The 15,482-nt window shown below is 39.8% G+C and overlaps 1 long non-coding RNA gene across 1 annotated transcript; it reads right to left on the bottom strand.

Annotated features, from left to right (window-relative positions):
- Positions 1-3,082: 3,082 nt before the first annotated feature.
- On the bottom strand, positions 3,083-4,115 carry LOC125541038 (uncharacterized). The gene is made up of 2 exons (XR_007297431.2): positions 3,860-4,115; positions 3,083-3,392 (listed from the first exon to the last, which is right to left on the bottom strand). It is a non-coding gene; the product is annotated as an uncharacterized LOC125541038 (long non-coding RNA).
- Between the last annotated feature and the right edge of the window lie 11,367 nt (positions 4,116-15,482).

The raw sequence follows: 15,482 nt of genomic DNA, 5'->3' as shown, positions 1-15,482 counted from the left end.
TTAAATTGCTAGATGAGAAGGAACCTTAACTTAATGGGTCTTGTGAATTGTAATATACTATTTGGTTGAACTGATGCAATTTTCGTACTAACAAGTTTTCACTTTCTCGATGTGGGCGTAGGTGTGATCGACGCTGACTAGCGTTTCCGGTGGGCGTTGTTCTCTTCAACCACTCGGAGGCGGACTTCGTCGTGAAGCCCGGTGGCCACGTCACATGGATGATTGTCCAGGTGATTTTGACGCCGGGGGTCGCCGAGGTGGAGGATCTCGACGCCACCATCTGGGGGGGGGGGAGGGGGAGGATTCGGGTCCACCGGCGTCTAAACTCCGAGACTTGGTAGAAACATCTAGAGGAGTGGTATGTTTAGGTTGGTGATGGAACACCAGGGAATGTACCCACCTTTTGATAATGGTTGTGTGTGTCTGATGTTAAATGGAATCTTGAGATGATTCGATGACATTGGTTTGGTTTGCACTGGACGTATTACCATTCATGAGTACTACATCTAACCTTTTTTAATTCCTAAATTGTTAGTAGTAGCGTTGGTAATAAGTGAGCGCTACTAGTAGTTAGGTTAGTAGTAGCGCAGGTGCTACTACTAAATTGTTAGTAGTAGCGTGGGTGGCACCCGTGCTACTATTAACAAAGTTAGTAGTAGCGCGAGTACTACCTCACTACTACTAACCATTTAATTGTAGTGCGATAGTAGTAGCGCTAGTACCCGCGCTACTAATAGGCAGTTTTCCAGCGCTACTACTAGCCTTTTTTCTAGTAGTGAACAACAACTTTCTTGATCCGCAAAAGAACTTTAATGCCAGAAAGGCATTAAAAACTGGTATCAAACTGCAGGGAAAATCGTTTACTTGCAAAGACCTTCGAATGGTGAAGATCACATGCTCAAAGCATGATGGGAGAGTCCATAAGTTGGCAAATTTGTTAAGGGAAAATGGTATACCCCTTGAGTGGGAGTGCTTGTGAGTCATACCTTCTCTCTTGATACCATTTCGTATTTATTTGCATTATCGGTATTGCTTGTTTAGAGGGCAGGCCTGGCACAGTGGTGAAGTCCTCCCTACTTGTGCTAAGAGGTCCTGGGTTCGAACCAGCCTCTCTGCATTGCACTTTGCAGGGTTCCTATAATCCCTCCCCAGACGTCACCTTGTGTGGGAGCTTCGATGCACTAGGTCTATCCTTAACCAGTATTATTACTTGTTTGTATGTTGTTGTGCTCTTTGCTGACATATGTAAGCTGCATACTGTCCTTCTTCTGCTTTCCTTGAAAAGCTACATGCTTTTATGTGCATACTTGTCACTGTTCTGTTAAACTGGAAATATGTTTGGTTAGCTTAAATATGTTCCTTTTGTACATGATCCTGGACTACACACTTATCTACTCCCTGATATTTCTACCAGATCTCCGCAGCCAGAAGCAGATGAAGGGATTCTAGGGGATGTAACATCCAACATCCTCATTTAATTCGCTTTCAAAAAAGTTGGAATGTTCTTGCCAATGGCATGAGCTTAGAAGTTCAACTGGTATTCTAGCCTCTGATATAAATGCTCGTCGTTTGAATACTTCAGACTTGAGAGTGGTGCATCTGAGTCTGTCATGTGTTGTGCTATGCTCCAGTAAGCATTGATGAGTTATAGGTGGCTTTAGTGCCGTGCAAATTCTGATGTCGTGTAAAAGGGAATGAACCTTCATTCAGATTTCGGCAATGAAGGTTTAACTTGAGGCCATTGTTGTCTAACTAGTTGCATATTACTAACTCTGGTCCTAAACGTAAACGGGCCAGCAACATGCAGCTGCGCCCACTGAACTCATAGTGCTGGTAACTGAAAGCACATCAAATCAACAAACACTCACGCACTCAGACCAAACGACGGTGCTGGGAATGTTATGATATGAATGAAACGCACTTAAAAGTGAATACTGATTTTAGGATTGCTTGCCACCATATATACCAGAATTGGCTCAAATAAATGTAAATATGCATAGTCTTCACTGCAACTGGCCGCGGGAGGGTGGAAGCGAACGACTCTGTGAGCAGCAGCAATCGATCATGGCGCGCCACACGGGGCAAACCGAGCAACCATAGACGGGTGGCAACGACATATTTGATGCCCTGTGTGAATAAAAGGCGTAATGCTGGAATTGTAGATATAAGTTTACGAATTATTAATTTCCCAGATGCATAGCCGTTACATCTCTGTATACATATCCATGCATGAGTATTTATTTCTTGCCCGTGAAAAATATCATTTATTCCCCTTCTTCAAAATTTCCTAATGGACAGAAACATCAAAGATTGACCCGCTGCGTTGATTAGTCACAGCGATGAGATCTATGGACAAATGTGGACGCACTCTTCCTGCGTTGGCCAGCAAGGTAAACCCGGCAACGTTGCACAACAGAACTCGACGTTCTCAGGGCGGTGCCTCCTCCCTATGCACATTTTTGGGAACGGGGTGTTGTCTTTTCCTATGGCATAGCCATCCGGAATACGAGGGCCACCTGATCTTCCGATCTCACCATCTGCATGGGCAGAGAGTGCATCACATGCATGCACATACATCAGACGGCGTGCGCCAAAAACAATATGGGCGTGTTTGGTTGCCTGGGTGCATCTAGCATGCATTGCATGAAGCAGCTTGGTTGGGGTTGGCCTGGTTGAGCTGATGCAAAAATGAGTTGAAATGTATGTTTGGTGCACTGTATGAGATAAGCCAGGCTCAGCTCAGATTTCGTTTGGTATCTTGCATCTGTGGTTGTATGGGAGAAGCAGGATACAACATATGTTGTTTGGTAGGTTGTATGATGTGGAATTTGACTCTATGGTGCTTGTACATGTATGTAAAATAATTGAAAGATAATTTTGATGACGTGCACTGCGACTTAGACATCTTTGCTGATTGAAGTAAGAATATATTTTCACATGTCTTAAAAAATTTGGTGACCATGTCTTCAAAATGGCAGAGATGACTCAAGCAAGAAAAACAAAATTTCAGCAGCATCTTGGTTGTTTTTATAAGTATATCAACAGTTTTTATACACATAAGCAGTTTATGGTACAAAATAGCTAGAGAAATGCATCAGGATAATAGAGAGTGCAGATAAATCAAGTATCCAGTCCAAGTACATCTTAAGAGTTCACATATTATGGAGCCACAAATCCATATGGTCCATCTTACAGTCCAACACATACTAGAGTTCACATATTAGATAGCCAAAAATCCATTGTAAACCTTGAAGCTTCAGCATATCTCGGGTCTTGCCGATGTCATCCATCTATATTAATGCATCACTGATTTATAAACCTAGACCCCCCGTCAACAACAATTTTAGAGCCACAAGCTTCAGTGTATCTCGGGCCTTGCCATTGTCGTCTATCTATATAAATTCAGTATAGATTTATAAATTAATAAAGCCATGAGCACTGATAATATTGACATCATTTGCATTGTCAAAACATAATAAAATATATGCACAAATTAGCAAACTCTTGGGAACAGATCGCACAGATCCATGATAATCACAAAAATTACTAGCCCAATAACTCACATAGATGCATGCCAATCACACATATCCATAGGAGGGAAGGAGGTTCAGGACAGAGCATGTGCATGTGCATGGCGGCTGTGGGCATGAGTGTGCGTGTGGGGCAGTGGTGCTCGCAGCTCTACACAGGAGCGAGGGGAGCAGCTCCAATGGCCACGGCGGCCATGGCCGGGAGCTCGGCTTCGACTGCCGGCTCACATCCGCATCGGAGGAGCAGCAGCGCAAGGGCAGAGAGAGGTGAGAGGGGTCCGAGGGGAATGGGGAGAGATGGAAGAGGGATGGGAGGAGGAGGGTTCAACCTCTGCACGGTGAGGATGCGCGCCGGCGACGTACTCGCGAGGCGACGGGGCGGCGAGATCTGTTCGCAGGAGAGATGAGAGGGGTGAGGAGAGCGGCGCGACTGCGGGTGTGAATCGAAAGGGAGTGAAACGCTATCCTCTTCGCTCGCGTGGGTGCGGGCGTGGGTGCACGAGCGGCTGCAGGCTCGCGGCTACGGGAACTCCTATGTGACGCATTCTGCGTCAACTAGGTGCGGCTTCGCACAGGAGCAGCTGACTGGCGGGCTTTGTGGGCCGCGAGGCGCGCGTTTCCCTGGTTTTGAACTGTTTCTACCGCTTCGTTGATTCTGCTTCGCGAAGTTGTTTCACTGATTGTTGTTCCTGCTGTTTTCCATTGTTTCTTCTGTTTTTACTGTTTCTTCTGTTTTCTTTGTATAAACTAAACAATGGTACAGTTTCAACTGTTTCCCAAAGAAACATGAAAGACAAAAATCTTGAATTTACTAAACAATGGTTGTAGGTTCCATTTTTATGAAACCAGGTGTTGTTCCTATTGATTCAACTAGTTTTTAATTATAAAAAAACATGAAATCTCATTTTACATTTATTACAAAGTGGTACTTCTAAAACTGTCATAAAAGTGGTAAGCTTACATCTTGATGAAATTGAGTGATGATAGTATCACCAAGGCGTCATGAAAGACAAAAAAAAATGTACATGTCTTACTGCTCGTTTTCATAACTGTTTCAGCTATTTTCGGACATTGTTTACAATTGAAGGTCTTGGAAGAAACTATCACTAGATCAGCAAGAGAAAAAAAAGATAGCTCTATCGGTAAGGAAACATTTTTCCCATGGAAGTATTCCTTTGAGTTGAATCTTGCAGTGCACTTTCCTTGAAGGTGACAGTATTAATGAGACCCTTGAGAATAGAAAGAATAATTAGAAGAAACATATACACGATTAGAAGAAATTAATTTCACTGTTCGGTATGAAAGAACGGGCTCTAAGAAAATAACATCTCTTTTGTTTCCATAGGAGAGAAAAAAAATAGAGAACTTACATGTCTCTGCAGGAAAAAAGTTACTAACGGCAGCTGAATTTCATTGTCCTTGCATGTTACAATCTCAAAAAAATAATTTGACGTAGAGCTTGTAAATCATCCTACAGTATTTTAACATGTGAACAAATTTTTGGAATATTTTTTGACACAGAGCTTCTAAATTTCATTGTTCACATATTTTTTGGAATATGTGATCAAATTTCGGAAACAGGAACAATTTTTTGAATTAGTAAAAAAAATAAACATGTGGACAATTTTTTGAATTTGTAAACAAATTTGGAAACATGAACATTTTTTGAACATGTAAACAAATTTTATGAAAACCGAAAAGTTTGAATTTCCCAAACATTTTTCGGAAATTGAACATTTTTGAAGTTTGTGAACATTTTTATGAAGCATGAACGATTTTTGAATCTTGAGAACAAATTTGGAAGCGCGGATTATTTTTTGAAGCACGAACATTTTTTGAACCTTGAGAACAAATTTTGAAACGAAGAACAATTTTGAAAAATCCTGAACAAATTTGGAAGCATGAACAATTTTGTAAAGCACGAACATTTTTTGTTTCTTGAGAACATATTTTAAAATAGAGAACAATTTTGAAAAATTCCAAACAAATTTGGAAGTGCGAACATTTTTGAGAAACGCTATTTTTGAGAAAAAAAACATGAAGGTTGTATGAAACAGCGAACACTTTTAGAAATTGAGAACAAAATTTGTAAAAACTCAACAATTCGAAAAATGCAAACAATTTTTGGAAATGGGAACATTTTTGTAAAGTCTCCCAAAACCCGAACATTTTTCAAATTCGAAAAAAAAATTTGGATACTTGAACATTTTTTAAAACTTGGAACATTTTTTGAAACTCCCGAACAAAACTTGAACACATGAACAGTTTTTAAAACTTGCGTACATTTTTTCGAAACTCCCGAACAAAAATTGAAGCATGAATATTTTTTGCAATTTGCGAACAATTTTTTAAATGGAAACATTTATGGAAACTCGCAGCAAAATTTGAAAACATGAACATTTTTTGAATTTGGTGAACAAATTTTGAAATTGGATTATTTTTTGAAACTCCCAAACATAACTTGAAACATGAACAAAAAGAAAATAAAAAGAAAAGAAAAAGGAATTGAAAGATGAAATAAAGAAACAGAAAAACGAAGAAAGAAAAAGAAAAGAAAGAAAAAACTATAAAGAAAAAGCAAACAGAAAAAACCAGTGAAAACCCGGTTCAAGAACCTTGCAGAAGGTTCGCAAAACCGTTCAGGAACCCTCCAGAAGGTTCCCAAAACCGGGACGCTGTAGCGCCTGTGCTATCTCGTGACTGGGCCGGCCCATCTTGATCACTAGTCGCTCGCTTCTCTGTGCGAAGCCTCGACAACTGGACGCAGCGAGTGTCCAATAGGGTTTTCCCGCGGCTACGGCCGAAACTTCCGTGCGAGCTCAGCCTGGCTGGGGGGCCTATTTTGCATCAGCCGGGCCTGGCCCATAGAGACGTGCAGCCTACCAAACATTGCGAATATTGCATGGCGGGTGCGATGCAAATGCGAGGCAACAAACCAAACACGCCCTATAAAAAGCGAAAAACAGGCACATACATACGACATGCATGAGAAAATAGCAATCCCTCCATTTTAAATGCAATGTTTTTAGCTTGTATTCAACAATTACTCTATATGTTATGTAACTTTTATGATATGAAAGCATACTAAATGATTTGCAGTACAAACCTAGTAACAGTATATATATATATATATATATATATATATATATATATATATATATATATATATATATATATATATATATATATATATATATAAGTATATAGCAATTGTTGGTCACAATCTCATCCTAACTTATGTAGTGTATGTTGAAAACGGATGAAGCATATATACTATCAGTTGAGGAGACCAACATGAGCGTGTAGCACCCAAGGAGCACAATGAACAAAAGTGCCCCTGCCTTGGCTTCCATCTGGCCGTTAAGTTTGCTGAACGCCATGTTTTGATCCCTAGCCTATATGAGATACTTAGATGGATGATGAACACAACTGATGTGCTCAATCGAGTCAGGCCCTAGGCTATTTATATACCAGGACACAACACACAAGGTAGACTCAGTCAATTCATTATAATGACAAAAATAAATAGATATCACACTTCCATAGGATAAGATAAGCACGCGACTACTTAAAGCACTCCTATCTTTAAGTTATAAATGGCATATGCATTATATGTGTGTTTATATATATCTCGTCAATGGATTGTATCTTGTTGTACTCTAAAAGATTTTTCACTTAGGTGTCGAAATTATGATATAGTCCAAAATAAGTTTATGAAATATTAATTTCCTTTGCAGCGTCCCCTCCCACACATCTTGCATTAACTCGATCAAATCAAACTAAATCCTTTGTAGCACCCTTGTTGGTGGTTTTTTTTTTGCGCAGGGCAATATAACGAACACCAGAAATAATAAAAATCACATCCAGATCCATAGACCACGTAGCACTGACTACACGCACTGAAGCGAGCTGAAGGTGCGCTGCCGTCACCGCCCCTCCATCGCCGGATTCGGACACAACTTGTTCTAGTAGATAGTCAGGAAGTCATCGTGCTAAGGCCCCATAGGACTAGCGCACCAGAATAGCAACCGCCGCTGATGAAGAATAACGTAGATTAGAAGGATCCAACCCAAAGACACATGAACGTAGACGAAAAATGACGAGATCTGAGCAAATCCACCAAAGATAGATCCACCGGAGACATACCTCTACACGCCCACCGACGATGCTAGACGCACCGCCAAAACGGGGGCTAGGCGGGAGACCCTTATTCCATCTTTAGGTATTCGCCACCGTCTCGCCTTCCTGAGCAGAACACAAACCCTAACAAAACTGAAAAGAGCGACTAAAATCAGAGCCCTCCCGCCGGCCCTTGCCAGCGTCCACCGCGCACCCATGGCCCTAGGGCCACCTGAGACTAGGAGGACCTGCGGCAGCGCCGGCGAGAGGCAGGAACCCTAACATTTTTGGAGGAGGAGGCGGCTCGTTGGTGGGTATAAAGTAACTACATTAACTCAATCAAATCATTTTAGCTATATGTCAGATACGAGCAATCAGAACAAATCAAATCTTTTGCATTAACTCAATCAATCAAATCACTTTCTGCTTTAGAATATGGTTGGTGTAAGTATAAGTCAGTCATGATTGGTGTTAAACTACTAGAATATGTATGCCCTCGTTATAACACATGGACAATTAGCTAGTTGTAAGTTAATTGCCATGTCCAATGCTTCATGGATTGCCATGTCCAATTAGCTACTTGTGAGTTAATTTTCATGCCCAACACTTTATGGTTGGTGTATGAAACCAGCGCAGCTTTGACAGCATGATCAGTGCTTCATGGAGACCGTTCTATCCTACTAGCAACAACACCATGTCCAACGCTTCATGGACAGGTTGGAGCGCAAGCGTCGCCGCAACCTGGTGTTGTACGGCCCGCAGTCAGAACTCAGAAGTGTATTGCTCCCTCCTATACATCACCCCTCATAGATTAAGTTCATCCGCTAGCTGTTCCATATTGATATACTAGGATGATATCGCTAGTAATATTAAGATGTTGTGATACCATTAGTCCTAACATGTCTCTACTCATATATGCACGCATGCAGGGAATGCAATGAAGCCATCCTTCTCCCACATGTCCAGATCGCCCTTCGCCATTACAATTCGAACAACCTGGTAATAGATCTTCACCTTGCTTGGTTGTTTGAACAAGTTTTGTTGGATATTAGACTATAGAAAAATATTCAAAATTCGACTAGAAAAATATTCTTTTTGTTGTTTGAACAAGTTCCGTTGATGGGCCTTACTGTATTTTCCTACGACTTCCCCGTGTTCTATGTTTCAGCGTGCCAAGTTCGAGTCGAGCCTGTCAGTCCTATATGATGCAACCGTGTTGGTTTCAGGGATGAAATTTGGTTTAACTTCAACTTTTTAGCACGTAGTTGCCGCGAAAAGCACAACTTCTGGCCTCACGGGAGGGTTCCTCCAAAACCAGATACCTCTGAGCTACACTGACTGCTGAGCTACACTATGACTGCTTTGGCAAACCAGTTGTCGAAACATGCATCATATTGTGTGGGTAACCATACAATTAACTACTTGAATTACTCCAACATATGTTGATCCCTGCATTTGTCATAGTTTTCCGCTAACTGTCTGGTACTCCGCCCCACTTAAGAAATAAGCATATACATTTTGTCGGAACTCGCAAAGTTCCATTAAATGTGTAGGATCATCAATAACTACAATACTAGATAGATGGAATACGAAAATGTTGTTTATTGTCCATATAATGAAACTAATTTGGCATTGCAATTATTGATTTATTTTTTCTTATAAACTCGGTCAATTTTTGCACCATTTGACTTCAGACATAATTTATGCACACCCACTTTTCAAGCTAGAGGGAGTATTAGTTTTCTCGATGGAGGCTACCAGTAGTTCTCTTTTTAAAAGAAAAGGCTACTAGCAGTTTATGAATTTCATGTCTCCATCCTGATCGATCAAAGAAAATGAAAATCAACATTCACTTAGTTGCTCTGCTCGCCATGAAAACCTTCAACGCACAACCTTAAGAGCAACTAGTACCATCAAGAGGGTAGTTCTTAAAAAAAGGCTACCAAGGGTTGCACTAGGCTAGTCCTTTTTTCATTTGTGTACATGCCCCTATTGTTTGGCTCTAGCATTTCATGACATTACACTGATGCATTATTGGTTCGTTAAACATATTGCCTTGCCGATCGCTAGTGATTAGACTACTATTATGTGTTTGGGCTTTGAATTAGTCGGTCAGGTTTTCAGTACCAAGCTGAATTCTCGGTTTCATGTATCCTCATTGTGCATCTAATATTCTTGCCCATAAATGTTGCAAGATAGCTCCTTAATATTTACATAACGAACTGGTTGCAACAAATGCATGCTAGGACGCAAACACAATTCTACAGGCAATATCTAGTCCAAATGATCCAACAAATTGGTGAGTAATGAGTCACATACCATGTATGTGTTTTGATGGTAAACATAGTGTATAGTTAGCTAGTGTCTACCTTTTAAACCTTTATCTTGTTAATTATTGTTATATGGGATCATATTAATATCATTTTTTGGTGGTTAATATGCTTACTAGAGTGCATATTATTGGTGAAAGATTGATGTTGTGTAAATATATTTTATATTTTTCTTTGCACTTAGCTAATTATGTTGCAACTACGGTTTCATGCATGTACTTGTCGGCAATGAACCCATCTGTGCATTCACGAGAATGTATGGCATTGCTATTTGTATCCCACATATTGTTAGACGGCTCTTTGGTATTGACCATACATTATGTTGTTTAAACATTTACACATGCATGAATTCTAATTTGTCATGTTTCTTCTATATTAAACAAAAAATCTGATTTAATTACCAACTCAAAAGAAAGTGTGCCTTTTGCAAGGGTGCACTTGGGATTTAGCACCCAAGGAATGGTGAGCTTTTGTGTGGAAAAGTGGGCCAGAGAAAGGAGTATTGCCAAATGTTTATGTTGAGTGAAAGTCCCAAGAAAGGAATGGGGGAGGAACCTTCTTCAGTTCTAAGTCTATTTGATGATTTGCAAGCTAGCCATGGGTTTGGATTCATAGATTATCTAATATACAACAAGCTGATACCGTTTGCTTGGATATCAAAATGTAATAGTTAGATATTCATGCATTGGTACCATGTAAGAATAAATTAGATGTGAATAATTGAGTATAAAATAATTTATAACTACGTGTGTTGAGCACGAGGAGCATGTCAAGCACGATGGTTGTGTTGTATTTCTCCCTATTCTCTCCAGTGACCATTAAATATCCATACTGCTTGCTTCCTTGGTCTTTTGCACACAAATCATGCACCGGGTTTTCCTTTTCTCTCCCCCACCCCTCAGCTTAACCTTCTGGCCCTCAATGAGGGCAAGGTGCGACTCGATTATTTCAAGTGTAAGACATCAAGTTTCCTAACGTGTTATGTCTGGATAGAAGCAATGCTGAAACTAACATCATGACAAGCAATAAAAGGAGAAACAAATAAATACAATAGCCTAATTCAATAGATCATAGCAAGCAACAATATTCAAACAACTTTCTTACTTTTGTTTCACCTTAATTGGCACGGGTTATCACACTACCCAGCGATCTCCCATGACACTAGGTTTTAGGAGGACCACAATAATGATAAGGAGGTTGACAAGTTAAGAAGCAATTATGATGCATGAGGTTCCACTCGGCCTCTTTTGTAGTCAATATTGCTTTTGTTTCACCTTCATTTGGGCAGTTTGGTTATCCAACATCTCACCAATTTCCATAGATGAATAATGTGTTTCTCGACATCTTTCGATGAAGATTCTTTTCCGGAATTGGTAAGCGCCATGTGTCTGTAATTTGTGGGGCACGAAATTTTTAAGTGCCATGTTATATGTCAACAATGATACCTAGGCAAAGCTGATGTAATGCGTGAGGTTCAACTCGGTAATAAAAAGTAGCACTAGCTACACTTCGTAAAAAAAGGGCCTGGTTGGGATAGCACAAATTTGAACAGGGTTTTTTGAACACCCTTTTCACCCATCTAAAACCCAACCCAGCCCACCCATGAAGCAAAACAGCCCAGGCCAAATGCACTAGCTACTGAACCCATGCATGTATGTAGCCCGTGCAAGACGTGGAGTATTTGAGCCCGAGCTCAAATGAGCCCACACAAGCAGTAAAATTGATTTTTTTTCTAAAAATTCTGATTTTTTTGTGGTGAACTTTGACTAATTTTGTAAGTGCTTGCAAATTTTCATCATGAGATCACATTCGAGGAAGGTGTGACAAAAAAAAGATGCTCTTAAAATGCTACTTTCGGAAGCATTTTCGAGCACCAATTTTGTTTTCTTTTCCTTGCCTTCCACGAATGTTGTCTCATGATGAAAATTTGCAAACACTTAGAACATTTGTCAAAGTATACCATTATTTTTTATATTTTTTTTTGAATTCACTGTTCATCTGAGCTCAAATGAGCTCTAGCTCAAAAGGATACTTCCCACCCGTGGACCTCATTTCCTCCTATATCTCCACCGTTTATTAATCTTACCTTCGTGTCAGACAGTTTGATTTGTGTTCTCACCATGGAAGATGAAGGCGCCAATAAAAAATAATTTATGTTTTCCAATTATTATTTTTGAAAGTTTTAAAAATACTAGCACAATCAATTTGGTAGACTATTTCAACATATTCATGTGAAAAATGGTTGAATATGTTCTAATATGTTGAATAGAGTTTCTCAAATTTAAAATACACAAAATGGTAAACATGTAGATACCGATTGATCACAAAAATAGAAAGGGAGAAAATGGAAGGGGGGATTTGAAAGGAAAAAGGCGATAAACTTGGGCCGACTTTTCCCTCCCAGTGTGCCTACATATGCATCTTTGTGCGCATAGTGGGCTATTTGAAGATGGCAAGCTTTATCTTTTTTCGAAACAGATTTAGCTTGTTTGAGCTCTTTTGCGATGCCTTATACTACTACTTAGTGGTATATAATATAGGAATATCTAACTGTCAGGGTCGATCTTAGTGTTAAAAATATATTACCGTGATGCCATTTGTGTTCTTTCCCCATAATGGACTTATACTACATATACTGCTCATGTATACTACCCATACCAAAGGTACAATGTTTAGTAGTATACAACTAATCTTAATCATCGGATGTTTGTATACTACTTCTTTTTGAACGCTAGTATATAGCCTAGTATATGGCACCATAAAAGAGCTCATTCTTTTAATCTCTTTTTCCACATCAAGGTTGACCATAAAGTGGTTGTTGTACATCAAAGACTACCCTTATGCAGTACAACCGGCCATAAAGTGACCGATGTTCCAACATACGGTGTCAGGGCACTAGGATAACTGAAGATGATACCACGCACGTTGTAACGGGAATTGGATGTAGTTATTTCTATGAGATTTGGTAGTATGAAACTTTAGTATTCTGATTAGTAATATGGTAATTAAAAAAGGTACATATAATATAGTATATTTGATTATTATATAGGTACAGACAATTTATTTAATATTGGTAACAAGCATGATGCATGTTAGATCGGTCTTTTCTCATGCATAGCGGCATGGTGAATTGACATATTTACATGGTGAGGGAATTAAATTTAGTGGGGTGTGCATAGGGACATGATGAGTTAACATAGTTGAATTTTAAGATAATTGAGTTAGTGAGGATCTAACTATTTAAATATATAGGATTACCCTAGAGTGTGTGACGTTCTTATGGTTGCTTAGTTTTCTTTTAGACACAACCCTTAGATGTCGAGGGTGAGCGCACAAACGCCTCATGTTAAATAAACTCATTTATTTCTTTTTATAACACGCACATGTCTTGCGTATTCTTGAAAAAAAATAGTTTTAGCAACCATTATCTTTTTCCACCTAAACCAAAAAATTTGCTGCGTGACCAGCCCACATGACCCCTTCCCAAATTGCAATGGGGAGGAGCCTTTCAAAGAAAAAACAATGGGTATATATGATTCAAAATCCACCAATCCACTTTTTGCTAAAACTTCTAGTCTGTAGGATTTCAAAAAGGAAGTCTTAGTACACACGGTCATGCATACGCTTTCTTGTAATCAAGTTTGATGATCACCCTTGGTTCTTTTGATCGATGGATGTTATGCACCACTTCGTGGGACACTCCAACATTTTATGAAATATATATACCTTTAATGAATTATGTTCCCGAAAAAATGGTTGTTGAATAATCTTGCTATGCATATTTTTATTTTCAAGGTGGAATTGTAACTGGACGTGTCAAATTTTTACTTTCAAGGTGGAATCATATTGGTTATGTCAAGTTTAATTGATCCTAAGGATAAAAAAGTTATTGAGTCCCTTTATATTCATCTACAAAAACTTTGAGATGCAACGGGAGAATATGATTAAATAACAAGCCAGGCAAAGTTGGTTTTAGCATAGTTTAGAAGGCACACCTATTTTATGTTGCAGCAGTTTGGATCGATGTCTTGATTCTTCTTTTGTGTTGAATAATGCATGTCTCCATTCTGTACATCAGGGAACTCTCCATGACCATCAACTAGTCGATGTTAAGTGGCTATCACAAAGTTCGCAACAGGGGATCAACAATTTGAAAACAAGGTTGTTTTTGCATGGTAAGCTACAACACATAAATTTTGTGTGAATTGTTGGCGCTTGTTTTGAGGAGCAGGAGAACTTAATTGTTTGTTGCCACTCTTGATCATAAGCCAGTGGGGGCCATTGCCCCCCCTCCCCATTTTGCAACAAGCTCCACCACTAACCAATGCAATCCGTCTATAGTGTGTCGTGCATGCATTTGTTTTCTACATCTTCTGGCCTTTAACCTCACAGATGCAGAGAAATGCACTAAGTTATATGTGTTCATGATCATGTATGGTATAGCCCGCGGCATGCAATACCTCCATGAGGATTCACATTTCAGGATCATCCTCAAGATTTGAAAGATCAAATGTCCTATTGGACAGTGAGTTGAAACCCAAAATCTTGGAATTTTGGTTGGCAGGGGTTTTTGGAGGCAACAGATCATACGAGGTGGCGCGCAATGTTGCCAGAACCTAGTAAGTTCCTCGGACCTTGCAATCTCAAAAATACTTACTTCAATAATAATTTCCTCAATAACGTCTGTTGTTTACAATAACAATGGTTACGTGTCCCACGAATATACGATGAGTGGGCGCTCCTCCAACAAATCAAACATTTACAACTTTCATATTCTCCTTTTAGAGATTCACAAGCAAACGAAATGGTGGTGCCTATATCCTCGCGCTGGCGAGTCTGCACCACACGCCTTTATGCCTGCTTTTCAATTTAGTTGAGTTCAGTTGGAAAAAATGGTGTTATCGATATTGATCGGCTACCAAATCAAACTAGGTTTGGTGACATTGGACCAAGGGAACCATCTTGGACGTAGTGGATTCATCTTTGAGCAGGCTCTGACCAGAAGATAAGATAATCAGATGTATCCATATCAGGATGCTATGTGTTTAAGATAATCCTGCTGAGAGGCCTACTGTATCAACCAGTGCCAGAGTTACATGCAACTTTGGGGGGGGGAGGCAATGTGTTTAAGATGATCCCGCTGAGAGGCCTACCTGTATCAACCAGAGTTACAGGCAACTCGGGAGGGAGGCATTACCCCCCCCCCCCCAACATGCATATGTTCATTTTCGCCGCCATTGATGTCAACTGTAATATTATACTCAACAACACCAACACACTTGGAGATCGTTCTAATTATCTACTGGCGGACATGGGTCCGATGCATCCGAGACGACAGCTTTGGCCGCCAAAAGGTTTATCGCAGATAGTAGAGCTGGATGAATAATTCTTATCCGAAAATTTCATAGATAACGAATGCCTCACTAAAAATGTTAATCTAAGCAACACTGAGCTGTAGATTCACTAATTTGTATGTTGCATTATTTATTTGAGGTTTGCTTGG

This window comes from Triticum urartu, chromosome 2A (assembly GCF_056163025.1).
Source record: "Triticum urartu cultivar PI428250 chromosome 2A, HENAU_Tu73, whole genome shotgun sequence".
In the NCBI taxonomy this organism is placed as follows: domain Eukaryota; kingdom Viridiplantae; phylum Streptophyta; class Magnoliopsida; order Poales; family Poaceae; genus Triticum; species Triticum urartu.
This window is presented reverse-complemented; position numbering and strand designations above follow the sequence as displayed.